The sequence below is a fragment of the Salvelinus sp. IW2-2015 genome, linkage group LG5 (assembly GCF_002910315.2).
Source record: "Salvelinus sp. IW2-2015 linkage group LG5, ASM291031v2, whole genome shotgun sequence".
NCBI classification, from domain to species: domain Eukaryota; kingdom Metazoa; phylum Chordata; class Actinopteri; order Salmoniformes; family Salmonidae; genus Salvelinus; species Salvelinus sp. IW2-2015.
Genome location: NC_036844.1, coordinates 29,644,991 through 29,668,076, shown reverse-complemented (window position 1 = coordinate 29,668,076; position 23,086 = coordinate 29,644,991). Strand labels below are relative to the sequence as shown.

Below are 23,086 nucleotides of genomic sequence, written 5' to 3'. Positions count from 1 at the left end.
AGTAGAGCTCGAGGCATCGGAAGCCTGGAGAGCCAGCTGAGGCATTCCGGTTGCTTCGCAGTGGCCATGGACCAAACACACATAAAACAAATCCTGGGTCTGCTTCCCTTTGGTTAGGCCGTTATTCCGTAACGTGTACGCTTGGAGTCGAGAAGCAAGTACAGGGAGTCGAAATGTTAATTAGAATAATGGACATAGAATATCCTTGTTTTGAAGAAAAGCATAATTTTTTCTGTTCATTAAAGTAACATCAAATTGACATCAACGAAATACAGTGTAGCGCATTAGTTAATAGTCTCGTACCTTCCCCGCACAATTTTACTATTGTAGCTGGAACGGCAACTTTTTTATGTGGACATATCATATTAATGTTGAGTGTTACAGAGGATCGCATTATCAGCAACCATTAGATAGCACGTGTGCTTACACGAGCTTGCACGTTGTGTTTAAGACCTAATACCGGGACATTGTTTATAGCGAGTTTTTAGTACAAAGGAGACGTAGATTTCGATCAATGGGGAAAAAAGTTGAAAACCCTCTTTGCAATTAAAGTGGGTTTGGTAGCACAAGACTGAACTGTTGTCCATTAGAATTAAAGAGAAGACAATAAAACTGGCCTTTTGCTGAGAGTATCTTAGTTGAGTAATCTAGAGTGCAACGTGTCAAACTCATTACCATGGAGGCGCAGTGATATACAGAGGATATTTACACGGGTCCAATCCGGTATGTACTTGATTGATGAAATGTAGGTCATAATTAGTTAGGGCACACTCCTACCCTGGTTGTCTAGGTCTTACTTGAAAGGAAACAAAAAAACGCAGACACTCGGCCTCCATGGATTCGCAGTTTCACACCTTGATCTAGAGCATAAGCATTGTGGGTTCGATTACAGGCTCAGAAATGGCGAAACAAAGCCCTTTCGATTTCTGAAGATGAATATACTCGTCAGTTAATTCTTGTTTCTGAGAAATTAAAGGCTATTTTCATGACGAAGAATTAGGCCAAAAGAAAACTGAAGGTCCGTAACAGGTGTGTACTAGCCTTCAACATGAACGCGCATGCTTAAACCAGAATAGACAAGAGGAGTGGGGAGTCCGGTGCACAACTGAGCAAGAGAAAGTACATATGGAGTGTCTAGTTTGAGAAACAATGCCTCAAATGTCCTCAACTGGCAGCTTTATTAAATAGTACCGCAAAAACATGCAAGTCTTCATGTATACAGTGAAGAGGCGACTCGGGATGCTGGGAAAGGTATTCAGACCCTTCACTTTTTCCATAATTCTTTGTATGCTTTAGCTTATGTCTAAACTTGAGTTCTGTTGTCTCTTTTAGCAAATGTTATATAATAAATAAAATAAATGTGAAATACACAGTTTACAGCTAAGTTTCAGACACCTTACGTCCAGTAAAGCAGCTTTGGCAGCGATTATCAGCTCTAGTCTTCTTGGGGATGACGACTACAAGCTTGCAACCTGTATTTGGAGGAGTTTCTCCCATTTTGCTGCAATTCTTTCAACTCTTAGGTTGGATGGGGAGCGTCGCTGCACAGCTATTTCAGTCTCTCAGAGATGTTTTTGATCGGGTTAAGTCGGGCTCTGGCTGGGCCACTCAAGACATTCATAGACTTGTCCGAAGCCACTCTGCGTTGTCCAAGGCTGTGGGTGCTTAGGGTTTGTTGTCCTGTTGGAAAGTGGAACTTCACTCAGTCTGCAGGTCTGAGCAACTTTGGAGCAGGTTTTTCAATCATGGATCTTCTCTGTACTTTGCTGTTCATCTTTCCCTGGAATCTGTACAAGTTCCCAGTTCCTGGCTTGAAAACCTCTCTGCATGATGCGCCACACATGCTTTGTACTCTCGGTAGGGATGTTGTCAGGATTTTTCAAGGCCGTGATTGCGTTAGCAAGAAGAAGCGTAAGAGTTTAATCTTGGTTTCATCAGACAGAGAATCAGGCGTAAGTAACAAATGTGAAAGGTCTGAATATATTCTTGAAATCGACGCACATGGTATACTGTATATGTATAATATGTAATATTAATAATGGCAGTACAGTCTCAAGTTTGGAACAGACTATTTCATTCCAGGGTTTATCTTTATTTTTTACTATTTTCTACTTGTAGAATATATGAAGATCATTAATATCTGTCAAATAACAATATGGATGCTTAGTAACCAAAAAGTATTAAACAATCACACTATATTTTATATTTGAATTCTTCAAATAGACACCCTTGAATGAGTAGCGTGTGTCCAAAACCTTTAACTGGTACTGTATTTTATTTTTAATTTTTTTTACACGTATGTAACACCTTATTTTTTGTTTTGTTCAAAATTACGTTCCATTCTTCCATTGGTTTTCGTATGGCAGCGTTATGTGAGCAGAGCGGAGCGGGAGCTTAGCGTGCCAATTTGACTGGAGCGTGGAGCTAGATTTCCAAAGGCTGAGCATCTTTGTCAGGTGTGGTTTCACAGTAGCCGCAAGTAAAGATTCCGCTTTCGTGGCTCAGTGGTTTGTGCCAAACTTGTGCATATTCGGGCTTATAATTGTGTGTTTGGAATCACATCGGTGGCAGGCCTCTTCGATCGTTTGAAAACTCAATCTTTATTTTTGCCTCACCTGCAGCTTTTCCCTTGACTCTTCTGGCTGGCCTATGGCTTGTAGAGGCCTGGCTCTTCATTATCAACAATGGGGGGGGTGGGGAAGGTTGTGGATGGGGGGGGGGGGGGGGTGGTGAGGTGTAGGTTATCAATTCAGCACTGATAACGTTGTTCCTGTCATGATTTGTTTGCATAGGTTCAGCATATGCATTCAACAGCCTGGCTGGCAAATGGCCTGTCCGTAGTCCATATCTGACCCATCGCTATCACAATCACTCAGGACAGCATCTTTCTCATTTTGAGGGATAACTGCAATGTTGCATGCCTTGTCTGGGCAGTCACCTAGATCCAACATATCCAGATCTTGACTCAAAGTGAAACTAAAAGAATGAGCAGAGTAGAAAGTTAGGTAGAACAAGAACTATGTATGTGTATAAGTATGTGTATACCTAGATTGTCACGCCCTGGCCTTAGTTATCTATGTTTTCTTTATTATTTTAGTTAGGTCAGGGTGTGACATGGGGGATGTTTGTGTGTTTTTGTCTAGTCGAGGGTGTTTGTAGTGTCTAGGGGGTTTTGGTAGAGTTTATGGGGTTGTGTTCAGTGTAGGTGTCTAGGTATGTCTATGGTTGCCTGAGTGGTTCTCAATCAGAGACAGCTGTCTATCATTGTCTCTGATTGGGAGCCATATTTAAGGCAGCCATAGGCATTAGACGGGTGGTGGGTAATTGTCTATGTGATGTTGCATGTTTGCACTCAGTGTTATAGCAGTCACGTTCGTTTTGTTATTTTGTATTGTTTGTTAAGTGTTCTTCAAAATCTTTGTCCTATCTTTATGTTAACATACTTTACTAACCTTTTGTTTGGGAGCTTTGATGCAGCCATCCTCTTCTCATGGTGCTACCAGGAATTAAACAGCTCTGGTCATGTGACAATTTACACTAAACATGTGACACTGCACATCTTTCATTGAGACCCTTTATTATTCCAATATTTGCTGGAAATGCATTGATACATCATTCAGTAAAAGTTTTAGAGCCTTATAACTGAAAACGTTTTTTACGGTCACTATTGTGACCAATGGGATTAAATAGGTTAAAGGCCTTGAGTCCCATCAGGTGGTAAAAAAATGCAATTTGTTAGATACTCTAATCATAGAAGCAGCTATCGATTACAGATGACGAAGGTGATGTCCTTCAGCCTCTTCACCTCTTCCGGGTCAGCTGCAGACAGATAAACATTACATTATACCTTTACATTGTGTTTTCTTCTGTGTACTTCAGGTCTGTGTTGTTTGTAAAGCTTTTTGTTACATATACTTTGCACATCTTGTGTTAGCAACTCATACCTGAGCCCAGTCCCCGGACCACCGGCATGTTTCTGTCACCATTCAGACCCCTGAGTAGAAAAGGAGAAAGTCAGACAGGCAGAGTGTTTAACACAGGACTATCAGTTCAGCTATAGAACTGAGAAGCTTAAAAACGGAAGAGAATCATGTTTGGATATCTGGTTATCTTCTAGACTAGGAAAAGTATTCTCATCGATTCTCTTGCCACAATTCATTAAGAACACTGGCAACGTTTATTTTGTATTTAATGAAAGCAATGTTGCATAATTTATTACCTATGCATAGTCACTTGACCTCTACCTACATGTACAAATTACCTCAACTAACCTGTACTCCTGCACATTGACTCGATACCCCCTGCATATAGCCTCATTATTGTTATTTTATTGTGTTTTTCATTTATTAAGTAAATATTTTCTTATCCCTATTTCTTGAACTGCATTGTTGGTTAAGGGCTTGTAAGTAAGCATTTCACTGTAAGGTCTACACCTGGTGTATTCGGTGCATGTGACAAAAAAAAATCTAATGTGATTTGACCTAATTCATACAATAATGTATCAATGACTTACAAGGTAGAGGGTTGAGAGGGTGCGGGTCCCACAGACTTGACGTCGTCACCATGTTCAGGTAACTAGAGACAACATGAGAGTCACAGTCAGACAACAGCCAGACAACCAAACAACAGCTGATATGAACTGAAGGTCTCTGAACTGTCACACTTTACTCACAGGAGGCTGATGTCTGATGGGAAATGTGGTCTATGACACAGACACTAATGGGAATTTTCCAGAACATGTGTGCTCATTTCAGAGGAGTTAGCAGGATGAAATTACTGTTTATTTTTTAACCATTGCTATGGCTCTAAATGTTTCCATGCCCTAATGTGAAACCAAACTAAAATTAGTGCAAGGCAAAAAGATAACGGTGGCTAAATGCCAGAGGGGATGAATCATTAACATAAAGAGGAGTTACTATGTGTGTGATGTAAGGAGGAAAAATGTATAAGAAGTGTGTGTCGAGGCTGGAAAGTCAGTTGTTTCCATGATCCAGCTCGGCTTGTCACTTGTTACTATTGTAATAAAAGTATATTTGAACTCACAGGCTCCGGTATTTGAGAAATATTATTGACTGAATATTTCCATGACAACACCTCTCCAGTATCACCTGAGGGGTTATCTTCACACTGGACTGGACCCTGAATACATCATAAACATCGTAAACTACAGTGTCACTGTCAATGTGTCTGAAAACTGTTTTTAATCATAACGAGTCACTGTTAATTTGCCAAAAAATAAAGATGTTCAGAGACATTCAGTGGTGTGTGTGTGTGTGTGTGTGGTGTGTGTGTGTGTGTGTGTGTGTGTGTGTGGGTGTGTGTGTGTGTGTGTGTGTGTGTGTGTGTGTGTGTGTGTGGTGGTACACTCACAGGAAGAGGAGTGATGGTCTCTCCAGAGAGGGGTTTCTGGACTGCCTGGTCAGGTGATTATTTGAGTGTTTTATCTGTAAATTGGGTTATAATTTATTACATTGTAATAAGTAATCAAAACATGTTAATCTGACTGAGAAGTAGAAGAATAAAACAAGATGCCATTAGCTAATAAAAACAACCACGACGCAATAAAACATCTCATGTCTGAAAAGGCAGTGCAATGGAGAAGAAACATTGGCTGCAATAAACCAAACTTAATATACAATAATGCTTCACCTATAAAATAGCAGTATCTAGCCTCAACACATTTTCATCCAAATATGCTTATATTATCTTTACAAACTCTGTCAATTTTAGGCTAAGGATGTCAGTCCCAGAGTTCAATGGTACGTGAAACACCACATTCACAAAAAAATCCCAAAAGGCCAAATCTAAACATTTGTTCATTTATTTTTCTAAAAGCTGTATTGTAATATACTGTCTGTGTGAATCATAACTTTTTGTCCCTCTTCGGTCTGCTGATCTGCTCGACACGTGGTGTTGCTGTGTCATTAGTATGCCTCATCCAAAACTTAAAACCTTCTAATCATTCAAATGTTTATCACAAGCATCAGATCAGAACAAAGTACTGCAGCCTGGATGTCTGCTGACTAGCCATATCACCACATATATTTACAACATTCATAGGTAGTATCTGTTATAATTTAGTCAATGCTAACTTAGCATGGTCGGGAGATTGCTGCAATCACTTGCGCTGCACAAGATGGATACCGCTGCACGTCAGAGAACGTAAAATGATATACTCCCAGTTCACAACATATACAATGGTAAACCTTTAACAAAATATGATATTAGCTAATAAACTTACCACCATGGTACAACAGGCAACTATGTTGAATACTGAACAGATTTTTTAAAACTTTAACAGAGCTACGTCCCTTGCTTTCTGGAGCTTGTATAGCATGGTAGATATTACCGGAAGAGACTTGAGTATCTGCCGGTGAACCTAGTGATGTACAAACTAAATTGTATATATATTTTTTACATTTATTTAAAATTATATTATCCTGCATAATATTATAATGCATTATCCTGCAAAAAAATTGCCCAAAAATTTGATCCCACAAATTCTCAATAGAGAATCTCCATTAAAAGTGTTTTAGTTTTGGACTAGGCTTAATACGAGTCTGGAAACACTGCCCCTCAAGTTCAATAGTGAGTAAAACTGGTCCAACATACCTTGCTTCTCCATCATGTGGACCTCTGGGCAGGTTGAACTGTAAAATAATGACTTTATCTGTTCCATGACTAGTTTGAGTTTGGTCTAGTGGTAGCGTAGTACAGGACATATGTCATACACAGTCTACTAATTTCTATCTGTCTTCTCAGGCAGCTTGTCTGTTCCCTGTTCTTTCCTTCTTCTCCTTTTTCCTGAGAACAGAAAGAGAGAGAAAGCAGAACCCGGATGTGTGTTAGTTCAGTCTGTGGGGCAGAAGTCATCCGTGTCAAAACTCACAATATACTGAACATACAGTGCATTCGGAAAGTATTCAGACCCCTTGACTTTTTCCACATTTTGTTACATTACAGCCTTGTTCTAAAATGTTAAATTCCCTCATCAATCTACACACAATACCCCATAATTACTAAGCAAAAACATGTTTTTAGAAATGTTTGCAAATGCATTAAAACATAAAAAAACAGAACTATCACACTTACATAAGTATTCAGACTCTAATCAGTACGTTGTTGAAGCACCTTTGGCTGCGATAACAGCCTCGAGTCTTCTTGGGTATCACGCTACAAGCTTGACAAGTTTCTCCTATTCTTCTCTGAAGATCCTCTCAAGCTCTGTCAGGTTGGATGGGGAGCGTCGCTGCACAGCTATTTTCAGGTCTCTCCAGAGATGTTCGATCGGGTTCAAGACTGGGCTCTGGCTGGCCCACTCAATGACATTCCGAGACTTGTCCCGAAGCCACTCATACGTTGAAAAACATCCCCATAGCATGATGCTGCCACCATGCTTCACCATAGGGATGTGTGGTGGATATTTAAAAATGAGGATCGGCTGGAGTCCAAGTCAAACCAAGATTCTTTATTTCTGAGCACAGAGATAATAACAGAGTTACACAGCGCAGTGTAGACAGTCGGAATTCAGAAGCATTGGGTAATGAGCACAGTTTGGAAACACCTACTCATTCAAGGGTTTTTCTTTATTTGTACTATTATCTTCATTGTAGAATAATAGTGATGACATCAAAACTATGAAATAACACATATGGAATCATGTAGTAACCAAAAAGTGTTAAACAAATCAAAATATATTTTATATTCTTCAAAGTAGCCATCATTTGTCTTGATGACAGCTTTGCACACTCTTGCTATTCTCTCAATTAGCTTCACCTGGAATGCTTTTCCAGGATCCCACATATGCTGAACACTTGCTGGCTGCTTTCCTTCACTCTGCGGTCCAACTCATCCCAAGCCATCTCAACTGGGTTGAGGTCGGGTGATTGTGGAGGCCAAGTCATCTGATGCAGCACTCCATCACTCTCCTTCTTGGTCAAATAGCCCTTACACAGCCTGGAGGTGAAATACAAATGATAGTGGGACTACGTGCAAACCACATGGGATGGCGTATCACTGCAGAATGTTGTGGTAGCCATGCTGGTTAAGTGTGCCTTGAATTCTAAATAAATCACAGACAGTGTCACCAGCAAAGCCCCCCACACTTCCTCCTCCATGCTTCACGGTGGGAACCACACATGCGGTGATCATCCGTTCACCTACTCTGCGTCTCACAAAGACACGGCGGTTGGAAACAAAAATCTCAAATTTGGACTCATCAGAGTAAAGAACAGATTTCCACCGGTCTAATGTCCATTGCTCGTGTTTCTTGGCCCAAGCAAGTCTCTTCTTCTTATTGGAGGACTAAGATGGCGCCAGTAGAGAGGGCGGCCGTGCTTCTAGTCAACTTTGCAGTATTTTGTTTTTAATGTGTTATTTCTTACATTATTAGCCCAGGAAATTTTGTGTGTGATTACATACAGCCGGAAATAACCTTTGGATATCAGAGCGGCGGTAACTCACCAGCATTACGACCAGGAATACGACTTTTCCGAATTGGATACTTTGTTCATACCCCCCAGGGCAATTGAGCCCCAGGGCTGACCCAAAACATCGCCAGTGGAGAAGAGGTATTCGGAGTGGTCTTCTAGTCCGACTCAGGAGGTGCGCACACCACTCACCGCTTCTGAGTATATTATTCGCTAATGTTCAGTCTCTGGATAATAAAGTTGATGAGCTCAGGGCGAGGATTTCCTTCCAGAGAGACATTAGGGATTGTAACATACTCTGTTTCACATACTGTCCAGAAGAAGAAGGGCGGGGGTGTTTGCTTCATGATTAACTACTCATGGTGTGATTGTTATAACATACAGGAACTCAAGTCCTTTTGTTCACCAGACCTAGAATACCTCACAATCAAGTGCTGACCGTATTACCTCCCAAGAGAACTATCTTCGGTTATAGTCACAGCTGTGTATATTCCCCCTCAAGCCGATACCATGACGGCCCTCAAAGAACTCCACCGGACTTTACGCAAACTGGAAACCACATATCCTGAGGCCGCATACATTTTTTTGTAGCTGGGGATTTTAACAAAGCAAATTTGAGAAAAACGCTACCGATGTCTAATAAACATATTGTCTGTTGCACTCACGTTGCTAAAAACACTCGACCACTGCTACTCCAACTTCCGGGATGCCTACAAGGCCCTCCCTTCGGCAAATCTGATCATAACTCCACTTTGCTCCTCCCTTCCTATAGGCAGAAACTCAAAACAGGAAGTACCCGTGCTAAGGACTTTCTACGCCGATCTGACCAATCAGAATCCACGCTTCAAGATCGCTTTGATCACGCGGACTGGGATATGTTCCGGGTAGCCTCCAATAATACACTGATACGGTGACAGAGTTTATTAGGAAGTGTATAGGAGTAAGACATTCAAGCATGTTAACCCTTACAGGGCTGCCGGCCCAGACAGCATCCCTAGCCGCATCCTCAGAGCATGCGCAGACCAGCTGGCTGGAGTGTTTACGGTAGAGGTCGATCGATTAATCGTAATGGCCGATTAATCGGAATGGCCGATTAATTAGGTAATTTTGGACGCCGATTTTGCCAATTGAAAAAATATATTTGTACACCTTTATTTAACTAGACAAGTCAGTTAAGAACACATTCTTATTTTCAATGATGGCCTAGGAACGGTGGGTTAACTGCCTTGTTCAGGGGCAGAACGACAGATTTTTAGCTTGTCAGCTCAGGGATTCAATCTTGCAACCTTATGGTTAACTAGTCCAACGCTCTAACCACCTGCCTCACGAGGAGCCCGCCTGTTACGCGAATGCAGTAAGAAGCCAAGGTAAGTTGCTAGCTAGCATTAAACTTATCTTATAAAAAAACAATCAATCAATCATAATCACTAGTTATAACTACACATGGTTTGATGATATTACTAGTTTATCTAGCGTGTCCTGTGTTGCATATAATCGATGCAGTGCGCATTCGCGAAAAAAGGACTGTCGTTGCTCAACGTGTACCTAACCATAAACACCAATGCCCTTTCTAAAACCAATACACAGAAGTATATATTTTTTAAACCTGCATATTTAGCTAAAAGAAATCCAGGTTAACAGGCAATATTAACCAGGGTGAAATTGTGTCACTTCTCTTGCGTTCATTGCACGCAGAGTCAGGGTGTATATGCAACAGGTATATTGCAACATTATGACATAACATTGAAGGTTGTGCAATGTAACAGGAATATTTAGACTGATGATGCCACCCGTTAGATAAAATACGGAACGGTTCCGTATTTCACTGAAAGAATAAATGTTTTGTTTTCGAGATGATAGTTTCCGGATTCGACCATATTAATGACCTAAGGCTCGTATTTCTGTGTGTTATTATGTTATAATTAAGTCTATGATTTGATAGAGCAGTCTGACTGAGCGATGGTGGGCACCAGCAGGCTCGTAAGCATTCATTCAAACAGCCCTTTCGTGCGTTTTGCCAGCAGCTCTGCTGTTTATGAATTCAAGCCTATCAACTCCCGAGATTAGGCTGGTGTAACGATGTGAAATGGCTAGCTAGTTTGCGGGTGCGCGCTAATAGCGTTTCAAACGTCACTCGCTCTGAGACTTGGAGTAGTTGTTCCCCTTGCTCTGCGTGGGTAACGTTGCTTCGAGGGTGGCTGTTGTCGATGTGTTCCTGGTTCGAGCCAGGTAGCGGCGATGAGAGGGATGGAAGCTATACTGTTACACTGGCAATACTAAAGTGCCTATAAGAGCATCCAATAGTCAAAGGTATATGAAATACAAATGGTATAGAGAGAAATAGTCCTATAATTCCTATAATAACTACAACCTAAAACTTCTTACCTGGGAATATTGAAGACTCATGTTAAAAGGAACCACCAGCTTTCATATGTTCTCATGTTCTAGCAAAAGGAACTTAAACTTAATTTTCTTACATGGCACATATTGCACTTTTACTTTCTTCTCCAACACTTTGTTTTTGCATTATTTAAACCAAATTGAACATGTCATTATTTTTTGAGGCTAAATTGATTTTATTGATGTATTATATTAAGTTAAAATAAGTGTTCATTTCAGTATTGTTTAATTGTCATTATTACAAATAAAAAATAAAATAAATTTATTTATTTTTTATTTGTAATAATGGACAATTAACAATATCTGAATGAACACTTATTTTAACTTAATATAATACATCAATAAAATCAATTTAGCCTCAAATAAATAATGAAACATGTTCAATTTGGTTTGGTACATCGGTACATGAAAAATCATAAATCGGTCGACCTCTAGTTAATGGACATATTCAATCGCTCCCTATACCAGTCTGCTGTCCCCACATGCTTCCACCATTGTTCCTGTACCCAAGAAAGCAAAGGTAACTGAACTAAATGACTATCGCCCCGTAGAACACTTGTCATCATGAAGTGCTTTGAGAGACTAATAAAGGATCATGGCACCTCTACCTTACCTGACACCCTAGACCCACTTCCATTTGCTTACCGCCCCAATAGATGCACAGACCATGCAATCGCCATCGCACTGCCCTATCCCATCTGGACAAGAGGAATACCTATGTAAGAATGTTGTTCATTGACTATAGCTTAGCATTCAACACCATAGTACCCTCCAAGCTCATCATTAAGATTGAGGTCCTGGGTCTGAACCCCACCCTGTGCAAATGGGTTCTGGACTTCCTGACGGGTCGCCCCCAGGTGGTGAAGGTAGGAAACAACACCTCCACTTCGCTGATCCTCAACACGGGGCCCCCATAAGGGTACGTGCTCAGCCCCCTCCTGTACTCCCTGTTCACCCATTACTGCGTGGCCACGCACGCCTCCAGCTCAATCATCACGTTTGCAGACGACACAACACTAGTAGGCATGATTACCAACAATGACGAGACAGCCATGGCCCTGGGAGTGTGGTTCCAGGAAAATAACCTCTCACTCAAAATCAACAAAACAAAGTAGCCGATTGTGGACAGCAGAGGGAGCACCTCCCTATCCACATCGACGGGACCGCAGTGGAGAAGGTGAAAAGCTTCAAGTTTTAACGGTGTACACATCACAGACTAACTGAAATGGTCCACCCACACAGACAGTGTGGTGAAGAAGGCGAAACAGCGTGTCTTCAACCTCAGGAGGCTGAAGAAATGTGGCTTGGCACCTAACACCCTCACAAACTTTTACAGATGCACAATTGAGAGGATCCTGTCGGGCTGTATCACCGCCACATGGGATGGCGTATCGCTGCAGAATGTTGTGTGCCTGTTAAGTGTGCCTTGAATTCTAAATAAATCAGCAAAGCACTCCCACACCATCAGACCTCCTCTTCCATGCTTCACAGTGGGAACCACACATTCAGAGATTTTGACAGTCACTTTTGACTGGTACAGCATCTTTATAGTTCCTGTTCTTGTGCGGACTCTCAGTTCCCTTTTATCTATACAAGGACACCGCTGGCTTGCAACACAGGATTATACTCCCAAGAACAGGAGATTATAATAGGACAGTTTCACAAGGTTAGTCACATACTCAGTTATGTGGACACATACAATTACAATTTTCTATTACAGATGGTGCCAGCTTTCCTCCAGACGTGGCGCTTGGCATTCAGACCAAAGAGTTCAATCTTGGTTTCATCAGACCAGAGAATCCTGTTTCTCAAGGTCTGAGAGTCCTTTAGGAGCCTTTTGGAAAACTCCAAGCGGGCTGTCATGTGCCTTTTACTGAGGAGTGGCTTCCGCCTGGCCACTCTACTTTAAAGGCTGATTAGTGGAGTGCTGCAGAGATGATTGTCCTTTTGGAAGGTTCGCCCATCTCCACAGAGGAACTCAAACTCTGTCAGAGTGACCATCAGGTTCTTGGTCACCTCCCTGACCAAGGCCCTTCTCCCCAATTGCTCAGTTTGGCCGGACGGCCAGCTCTAGGGAAGAGTCTAGGTGGTTTGAAACTTCTTCCATTTAAGAATGATGGAGGCCACTGTGTTCTTGGGGACCTTCAATGCTACAGACATTTTTTTAGTACCCTTTCCCAGATTTGTGCCTCGACACAATCCTATCTCGGAGCTCTACGGACAATTCCTTCGACCTCATGGCTTGGTTTTTGCTCTGACATGCACTGTCAACTGTGGGGCCTTATATAGACAGGTGTATGCCTTTCCAAATCATGTCCAATCAATTACATTTACCATAGGTGGACTCCAATCAAGTTGTAGAAACATCTCAAGGATGATCAATGGAAACAAGATGCACCTGACCTCAATTGCGAGTCTCATAGTAAAGATTTTGAATACTTATGTAAATAAGGTTTCTGTTTCTTATTTTTTATAAATTTGCAAAACCTGTTTTTGCTTTGTCATTATMGGGTATTGTGTGTAGATTGATGAGGAAAAATGTGTATTTAATCAATTTCAGAATAAGGCTGTAACGTAACAAAATGTGGAAAAAGTCAAGGGGTCTGAATACTTTCCGAATGCACTGTAAATTTGTCATTGAAAGTACACGGTGGACATCAATCTAGACATGTTTAAGACTCTCAGTTTGCCTTTCCTTATTTGGGCAAAAGTCTGTCCTCCACCCTCTCTACTCCCTCCTCTCTTCTCCATGACCCGGAAACCGATAAGTGGTCGAGGAGTTGTCAATTCATTAGTAGGCAAACAGAAGAGTTTTGAAATCTTCCACACCCCCTTTTTAATCAGCTGTTGTTTTGTCGGAGGAGAAAAGCATGTACATATTTAAAAACAACATGCTACTTATTACATTTTTTTTTGTATTGCAAAACTAACTTCATTTGTTTTTATCACTTAACACATTTATTTTAGGATCCACCACTGTAAACGTTTTTTGCTTGATAACACATGAGTTGAGAAGGAGAGTCTACTTTCATACCAGAACATTTTTGTTCACGCTCTCTCTCCTCGATTACAATTGACCTTTTTTTAAACGGAAGTGAGAGAGAACCTAGGAGAGAGGACACAGGAGTTGAGAAAATCCAACTGAGAAAAGGCTGTTGATTCCTCACATCCTCTCTCCTCGCCTCCTTCTCAAATCAAAGCACATTGGATGAGAAGGTCCAAGGGGAGGGATCCTGTGTTTCCTCTACTAGTCCAGGTCGATATGTGCCAAACTTTAAGGTGATATGTTCACTTTTTCATAAAAGCATGAAACTTGGTACACTTGTACAGTTGGGGCCCGGAACATTTTCAAATACGGAACCATTGCAAAAACGCCTCCTGGTTGCCGCGGCGGACATTTTCCAAATAATGTATTTTGCGTCACATCTCCTGAACGAACATGATGACACAGAAAAGGCAATGTCTACCCCTATGTTGATGGTCAAGGATTACAACAATGCTATGCAAAACATAAAAAACGACTTCAGGCGGCCATTTTGCTATTCCGCCATAACCGGACAATATATTTCCGTCATATCTGATATCTACACCTATGTTTGGATGTCTACACCTCAGGTCAATGAATACGACGGATCCATGTACAACATCATTGTCAGGTTTTGGCCAGGATTATTCATTTTTTGGTCACTAGATGCCCCCATTGCGCCTTTTTGAACCTTTTGTTTTTTCCCTTGTTCTAGTTATTATTTGCACCTGTGCCTCATTTCCTTGTAGGTATTTAAACCCTTAGTGTTCCTCAGTTCTTTGCTCTGTGTATGTATGTTAGCACCCAGCCCCAGCCATGCTGTGACCATTTGTTTCTCAAGTTGGATTTTCCTGGGGTACTCTGGTTTTGTTCTTGTTTATTTTTGATTATTCTTTTGAGGTTTGTTTTTTCCCTGCTGTTCTTACCACTTTGTGGATTTTCTTTGTATCTTGGAGGATATTCATTTTTTCTCTTGGCATTACTTTTGACGTTGTGGATTTATATTTTTTGCCTGAAGATCTTTTTCCTTTATTAAACCACCGTCTCTAGTACTGCTGTGTCTGCCTCATCTTCTGGGTTCTGCCGACTATTAGTGACTGTTTCTCACACCGGGTCCTGACAATCATAAACAGTTCCGATTATGTAAATTATATAAATCGCAGTTTCTGACAACGTATACACAATAGAATATTATTTATGTGGCATACAGAGCCATACAGTTGTCTACTGCTGGCGTCTTGTCCCTGGTTGTGAATGTGTTTACTGTGTAACACTGTAAATTCATGGAACACAGGAAGGCCTTTGATATTGTCTGGACCCAGGGACTTGGTGATTTCATGGGCACGTACAGTATGGACCTCAAGTGCTTGTCGGTCCAAATGCCACCACACACTTCTCAAATTATATTTCAGAAGAGAACACTTCCATTTTGGAGCAATTCACAAGTCCCCTTAATGCACGCACAACATCAGAAACACACAGGCGGCCATTTTGCTGTTCTGCCATAAACGGAGAATGGTATTGTCTGTTATATCGTTTAACCAAACATGATAACAAAGAAAAGATGTCTACCCCCATGTTTGATGGCCAATTATTAAAATACCAAAAACAGTTCAGATTGTTATTATGTAATAGTGGACGGGCATGGGAAGAAATCCAATGAAAACGCTGTTTTGGACAATGTAACATCCTCGAACAATATCATATTATTTCTGTTGTTGATTTGGAAATTGGATTACATTATTTATTTTTTTAAATGTCTTCTGCTTTACAAAAAAAATCTATGTATGGAGTCACCATTGACACCCAGCTAAGGCAGGAGCAACTGCACACTGCTAACCCTAAACCTGATAACAGTAAAAAAAAAAAAGGCTGGAAGTTCTCGAGATTCTATGGTATACTAATCAAGATTGATTCATTCATAAGGCCATTTTTCAACTACCTCAAATGTAGTGTCATTTTGGGCAAAACCAAAGAGTTTTCAAACCCAGAGTTCCAAGTGGCAATCGTATCCGGCAACATCTCGTGAAGCAGACTCAACAGACCAGCCGTGGTTTGGGGAGTCAATGGGAGAAGTGAACATTTCTTTCTTAGTAGTTGCTTTTCTCTCAATCTATATTCAAGCCAATGTCTCAAATAGCTGAACATGTCATTACTACAACCTTGTGAAAGTGACAAACTGACACGTTTTCATTGGTCAAAAACAACTTGATATCATCTTGATTTGACGGCCTGCACATGAGCAACATGCACATCTCTTTACCAGTACCATCTCCAGGTGGTTCCCTATGCAGTCTGTAGTGAGACACTCATCTCTCCTATTCCCTTCCTTATTTAAAATATATATATTTAACTAGGCAAGTTAGTGAAGAACAAATTCTTATTGACAATCACAGGCTGCCCCGGCCAAACACGGGCGACGCAGGGCTAATTGTGTGGCGCCCTATGGGACTCCCAATAACATCCGGGTGTGATACAGCCTTATTACCACTGACTGGTTCATGGCCAAAACCACATCATACCACCCAGAGGTATTGAGAGGACCCAGTTCTCCCCAGCTGTAAGATCTCTAGACAACAATCTCTCATTGTCCCATTTGGAGGTCTGAGCAGAACAGCCTCAAAACAAATATCCACCTATAATACAACAGCAACGTCAAATCTGTTCTGCTGTATAGTTTGGAGTGTCGCCGTGTTGTCAAGAATGAGAAGGATGGAGTCTTTCAGCAGTGGATGTCTCAACAGAATCTTCTGGCCGAATAAAATACACTACAGTAAGCTATACAAGAAGACCAGTTGTCAAAATGTCACCGAGCAGATCAAGAGACTAAGACTCTGGTGGGTTGGTCATGTTCTCAGAATGCCCAGATACACTCATTATGGACTTCAGTCCCAATGGGGATGAAGTTGATTGAAGTCTAGAATATTGACAATTTGTCTCACCTAGTTTCCATCTTTTAATGTGTACTTTGCTGCCACTTGCTCTTTGGGGGTGGGGTCTAGGCTGGTTTGTTGTAAAGCTCTCTGTGACAATAGTTGTTGTGAAAAGGGCAATTTGTATTAACTGATTTTGATGTGCTGCACAAATGAATAATTTGTGGGAGGATTTTCTCCTTTTCTGTTCCTTTCARCATGAACATCTCCAAATGAGCTTGATTGATGTTATCTTGACTGTTAGTGCAATCATYAAGGAGAATTGTGAATTGCTCCGAAATGGAAATGTTCTGTTATGATGTTACAGGCTTTGGTTTTTCCTTTTACATTTTGAGGTTGGACGTTAGCACATCGGGCYCACCGATTGCTGTCACATCGTTAGTCAGTACGTGTTACACGTGCTGGCTTGTTCATCTCATTAGTCGGAAGGTGTTTGACCTGTGCTGTCCGAGGTGATATTTAAGAGTGGCTGGCCCAGTGCTCCAGTTGTCTTGAGAGATGTGGAAGGTTAACACCTTAAGTTGGCTCTCCCTATTTGTTTCTAGATAACTAAGTCCTTTATCTGACCTTCTGTGTTTTTGTATCGCTTCACTTTTTGGTTTTCTTCCTGTCTTTAAGTTTTTCTTTTGTTGGGCAAATTTTGTGGCCGCTCATGGTGGGTGTCTTTTAGGTCCCAGTTGTTGTTGCTATGCAACTTTCAGTGGACACCCCCATAAGTGTCTTTCAGAACCCCTCCTGAAACACCACCTGTTTCATTTAGGTTATCAGTGACTTTGGTTTGAGTGACATTTTTGGTTCTCTTGCTGGTGAACGTAACAAATATAATTTGATTGAGTGGCTTTTGGGACCCACAAGCACTTGAGGTCCATACTGTACGTGCCCATGAAATCACCAAGTCCCTGGGTCCAGACCATTTCATAGGCCTTCCTGTGTTCCATGAATTTACAGTGTCGCACAGTATCCACATTCACAGCAAGGGGAACGACAACAGCAGTAGACAACTATAAGGGTCTGTATTCTGCAGAAATAATGTTCTATTGCATACATTGTCAGAAACAGAAATGTATTGCAATGGCAGTCAAACATGAAATAATAATCTGAACTGTTTATGATGTTATACATGGCACTTTTGCACCATCAAAACATAGAGTAGACATMACATTTTCTATGTTATCATGGTTGGTTCTACAGATACAGTTGTGGCCAAATATATTGTCACCCTTGCACTTTTCTTAATGTTATGGTTGGTTTTAGTTCCTGTGTAAGAGTGTGTAGTGTGCAGTGTGTGTGTGTTAATACCTTGTTGATAATATCCGRCATGGCCGGTAGGTTTTCGTTCTCTGTTTCCATCAAACAGCAGCTCCTGTTCAACCATCTCTACTGCTAAGTTCCTGAGGAGAACACACACAATGTAGAACATGTATTTAGACCGTTATGAGAAGAAGATACAGGCAAGTGAGAAGGATGGACACAGGGATTGAACCCCGGTCTCTGGTGGGGAGCTTCCAGTCAGTGTTATCACTAACAGCTCTGCACAAAAGAGCTGGTAGTTATGGGTAGTGTAGTGTAGTATAATAGAAGTGGGTGGTTATGGGTAGTGTAGTTGAATAGAGGGTTATGGGTAATGTAGTACCTGTGTCCAAAGTTAACAGAGACCAGGTTGTCCAGATTAAGGCGACACTATTCTTCCATGTCTGAAGCACACATCACAGCCGTGCAGGTCAGACAGACAGACAGACAGACACAGGAGGTAGAGAGGACAGGTGAGATTCCACAGGTGGACAGAGAGAAGAGCTGTGTGTGTGTCCATCCGTGTGTGTCTGTGTGTGTGTGTGTGAGTGCCTCCAAAGAGCACCTATTGGTAGATGAAGAAAAAGAAAATCTGAAATTAAATATCCCTTTGAGCATGCTGAAGTTATTAATTACACTTTAGATGTTGAATTTTAGAATAAGGCTGTAACGTAACAAAATGTGGAAAAAGTTAAGGGACACTGATCCTGTAGAGGTTATTAAGGAGTCTGAATACACTGTATGCTAGCAGCTAGGGGGTACAACAAATTACAGATTATACAAAGTCCTTAAAAGACACACGGATTGACAATGGGCACAACTCCAATATAAAGTTGTTTTTTTCAAAGTTGCCGAAATGCCAAGTGCTCCACTTATATCAAATGATGTGTATTAACTCTGGATGACTGACGGGGGCTGTATTGAAGCCACCACACAGCCATCTCAGTACTCCTCCTCAATTGTAAAAAAGATTTTGGAAGCCATGGAAATGCATTTATGAATGTCTACTTTTGTTTTTGACACATTTATTCTATTACAGACACTAATACATGCATTTAAATTATATTAAATGGGTTAAAATAAAAACAAAAAAGTATATAAAAACATTTTTCCTTAAAATATWTATTTTTTTGTCCTTGAAATACTGTAGAATTCCATGAATTCCTATAGAATACCACAGTATGAGTCATAAAACCTAGCGGTCAGAGGGAAATGGTTCCAAAACAGTTAAATAAGGGCTGTGTTTCGTGTAGGCTAACCCTGGCATGACGTTTCGATAACCATGTAAATCTCTTTCAGACAAGGTGACTTATCAATATAGTCGTCTCCATTTACTCTCAGAAATCGAAAATGGTGGAAAAACTATTGGAACCGRTTCCTTGTTTGACCGCTAGATTTGATGGGTATTATGACAACTCCACTGTGGGGCTCTATGMAGGACTGCTCCTACTAGGGAGAGACAATATGGCCGACCGGTGGCTTCAAAGCCTTTAAWWWTTWTWATTWTTTTTATTTAACCAATAGCCAATAAATAACGTCAGCAATCCAGGGTTTACATACATCATTGCTTGTATCTGTGCATTCATAACAACCTAACCATTACAACATTTCTATTAGATCAAATAAGTTTTAATTATCAATTCATTTTTGTTGTTGACCAATTTGACCTCTATACGTTCCTCAATTCGTGGGTTTATTTATCACGGACGGATTTTCGGCAGATTAAAACCTCGCGCTGCCTCTTCCTCGGTTTCCACAAGTTATCACAGACAAAGTCAAAATTGTGTAGTAAAAAAATGATTTTTTAAATTAAAAAATATATATTTTTGGTCTTAAAGGGACCCTTTATCTACTTCCCCAAGAGTCAGATGAACTCGTGGATACCATTTTAATGTATCTGCGTGCAGTTTGTTGGTAACTAGCACTAGCGCAATGACTGGAAGTCTATGGGTATATCTATGGGTATAGACTTTCAGTCATTGCATACTAGCAGATACCCATAAACTTCCAGTCATTGCTCTAACGCTAGTTAGTATTGGCTCACGAAACTACCTCTAACTTTCTTCATACTGGACACAGAGACACAAATAGAATCCACAAGTTCATATGACTCTGGGGAAGTAGATAATTGCCAAAATCCCAAAGTATCCCTTTAGTTTTGTYGTTAGGGTTAGTTATAAAAATCACATTTTTAAATGAGAGAAATTGTAGGAATAGTTGGGGTTTATGACTTTTGGCTGTGGTATTGACATTTTCCTCTCTCCCCCAAGCATGATGTGATGTTAATTGCTTACCACACTGTGTGGAAGTACCGGCTTTCAATATAGACCCCTTTCCAGCACACGACACACTGACGTCATGCACAGATGCGCGTTAGCTGCAGTAAGAAAGCCATGCGCCATTGCTCAAATAGATTATATTACGTTATTACTTAACAAAATACTTTTTGGGGTTCTATAAGCTTACAATTATGTTTTGATTCTTGCTTCAACAGTCGCTAAGATTAATTTGGTTGTGATCTTTGGAAATAACTATTTTTGGAAGCAGCAGTTATCTAAAATGCTAACGCTCATTGATAGGCTGTAGCAAAAGCTAGCTGAAGAGCCATTTTACTGGTTGAAGTGTTTAAAAAAAAAAAGATAATGCAGTTGATTTGCGAAGATGACAAACATATTAACAGGACGTTTCACGAGCCTAAAAAAACAGCAGTGTGAAATGCAACATGTAAATAGTTTTTTTGGGTGGCATTCTATATAATGTTAAACGCCCAGAGTTCTGACAAACTTGCGCGCATCGCCTCGTGCGGCAATATTTGTAAACACAGAAAGGGGTCTATACTTTGTCCTCATTTACTCAAGTGTTTACTTTATTTGGCAGTTAAATCAATCAATAAATCAAATTTAGTTAGTCACATACACAGGTTAGCAGATTTAATGCGAGTTGTAGGAAATGCTTGTGCTTCTAGTTCCGACAATGCAGTAATACCAACAGTAATCTAACCTAACAATTCACGCTACTACCTTCACACACACACAAGTGTGAAGGGATAAAGAATATGTACATAAAGATATATGGATGAGTGGTGGTACAGAAGCATGGCAGATGCAGTAGATGGTATAGAGTACGGTATATACATATGAGATGAGTACTGTAGGTATGTAAACATAAAGTGGCATAGTTAAAGTGGTAGTGTACATGTATTGCATAAAGATGGCAAGATGCAGTGATGATATAGAGTACAGTATATACATATGAGATGGGTAATGTAGGGTATGTAAACATTGTATTAAGTGGCATTGCTTAAAGTGGCTAGTGGTACATTTTTACATAATTTCCATCAATTCCCATTTTTAAAGTGGCTTGGAGTTGAGTACAGTATGTTGGCAGCGCCGCTAAATGTTAGTGGTGGCTGTTTAACAGTCTGATGGCCTTTAGATAGAAGCTGTTTTTTCAGTCTCTCGGTCCTGCTTTGATGACAGTTGCCTGTAGCTAGCTGGATTACGTCACTACACGCATCGCAAACAGCTAGCCATTAACTACAGTCACAAATATGGTAGTGAGAGGAAGGCCTCTGGCTGGCAGTGAGAGAAGATTGAACGAGAATGATGTTAGCCATTTTTTTAAAAGAGTAAATGTTACTAAAGTGCTTACTCGCAGGCTATACCGTCAACGGTTCGCAGCATCGATTCTCACACAATCAATACTCATTGTACATGAATGAAGAAAATATCGGGCAACAACACCATTACCTTAAATCTTTCGGCATCCTTTTTAAACCCCTTGATCAAATTTATCTCCGGCTCCGAGCTTTCAAAACAATTCGAACGCGCCCATTGAAACAGACGATAACGGCATGACGAATCAATCCCGGTCTCGTTAAACCAACCGGTGACTCAACGATTGATTACAAAGCCTGGATGTGTTTGTGTGGTTGTCTTCGTGTGTACACCACATAGTGTGCGCTGTTGTATTAGAGTATAATGAAAGATTATGATAACCAGCCCATAGCTAATGAAAGGTTTCCCCTTTCATCTGTGTTATAATACTTCAGAAATGGAATATGGAAACCAGAAGTATTTTGCACTGTCAGACATGTATTGCATATTAAATGTCTTAACTGGCAATATTGGTAGTAAAAATATTATTGAATACCACTGATGTTTGTATCCTTTATTTCCTCAGATACACATGATTGTCTCTCATTTACAAGACTGGAGTTTTGTGAAGGAAGATGTAAACACATTCAGCTAGTGTTTGTCATGGAGACATTAAAACCCGACGATGGTTATATTTACCAAAGACTGTCCAAGGCATCAGAATACCATCTATATAACAAGACCCCAGCCAAAACATCAACGCCACAGGTAACTTCCACAAAGCTGTGAACAATCTGAGAGACAAAGCAAGAAGGGCCTTCTATGACATCAAAAGGAACATAAAATTAGACATATCAATTAGGATCTGGCAAAAAAAACTTTAATCAGTTATAGAAGCCATTGCCCTTTATGGTTGTGAGGTCTGTGGTCTGCTCACCAACCAAGAATTCACAAAATGGGACAAACACCAAATTGAGACTCTGCATGCAGAAGTCAGCAAAAATATCCTCGATGTACAACTTAAAAGACCAAATAATGCATGCAGAGCAAAAATAGGCCTATGCCCGCTAATAATCAAAATCTAGAAAAGAGCCGTTAAATTCTACAACCACATAAAAGGAAGCGATTCCCAAACCTTCCATAACAAAGCAATCACCTACAGAGATATGAACCTGGAGAAMAGTCCCCTAAGCAAGCTGATCCTGGGGCTCGGTTCATAAACACAAACAGACCCCACAGAGCCCCAGGACATCAACACAATTAGACCCAACCAAATCATGGGAAAACAGAAAGATAATTACTTGACACATTGGAAAGAATTAACAAAAAAAACAGCAAACTAGAATGCTATTTGGCCCTAAACAGAGAGTACACAGTGGCAGAATACCTGACCACTATGACTGACCTACAGAA

At 40.6% G+C, this 23,086-nt stretch overlaps 1 long non-coding RNA gene across 1 annotated transcript; it reads right to left on the bottom strand.

The window, feature by feature from the left end:
- Positions 1-2,778: 2,778 nt before the first annotated feature.
- On the bottom strand, positions 2,779-21,974 carry LOC111964231 (uncharacterized). Its single transcript, XR_002877360.2, has 11 exons — positions 21,827-21,974; positions 18,421-18,481; positions 18,087-18,178; positions 7,093-7,956; positions 6,613-6,804; positions 5,371-5,444; positions 5,044-5,139; positions 4,514-4,575; positions 3,945-3,994; positions 3,453-3,819; positions 2,779-2,976 (listed from the first exon to the last, which is right to left on the bottom strand). It is a non-coding gene; the product is annotated as an uncharacterized lncRNA (long non-coding RNA).
- Positions 21,975-23,086: the final 1,112 nt, after the last annotated feature.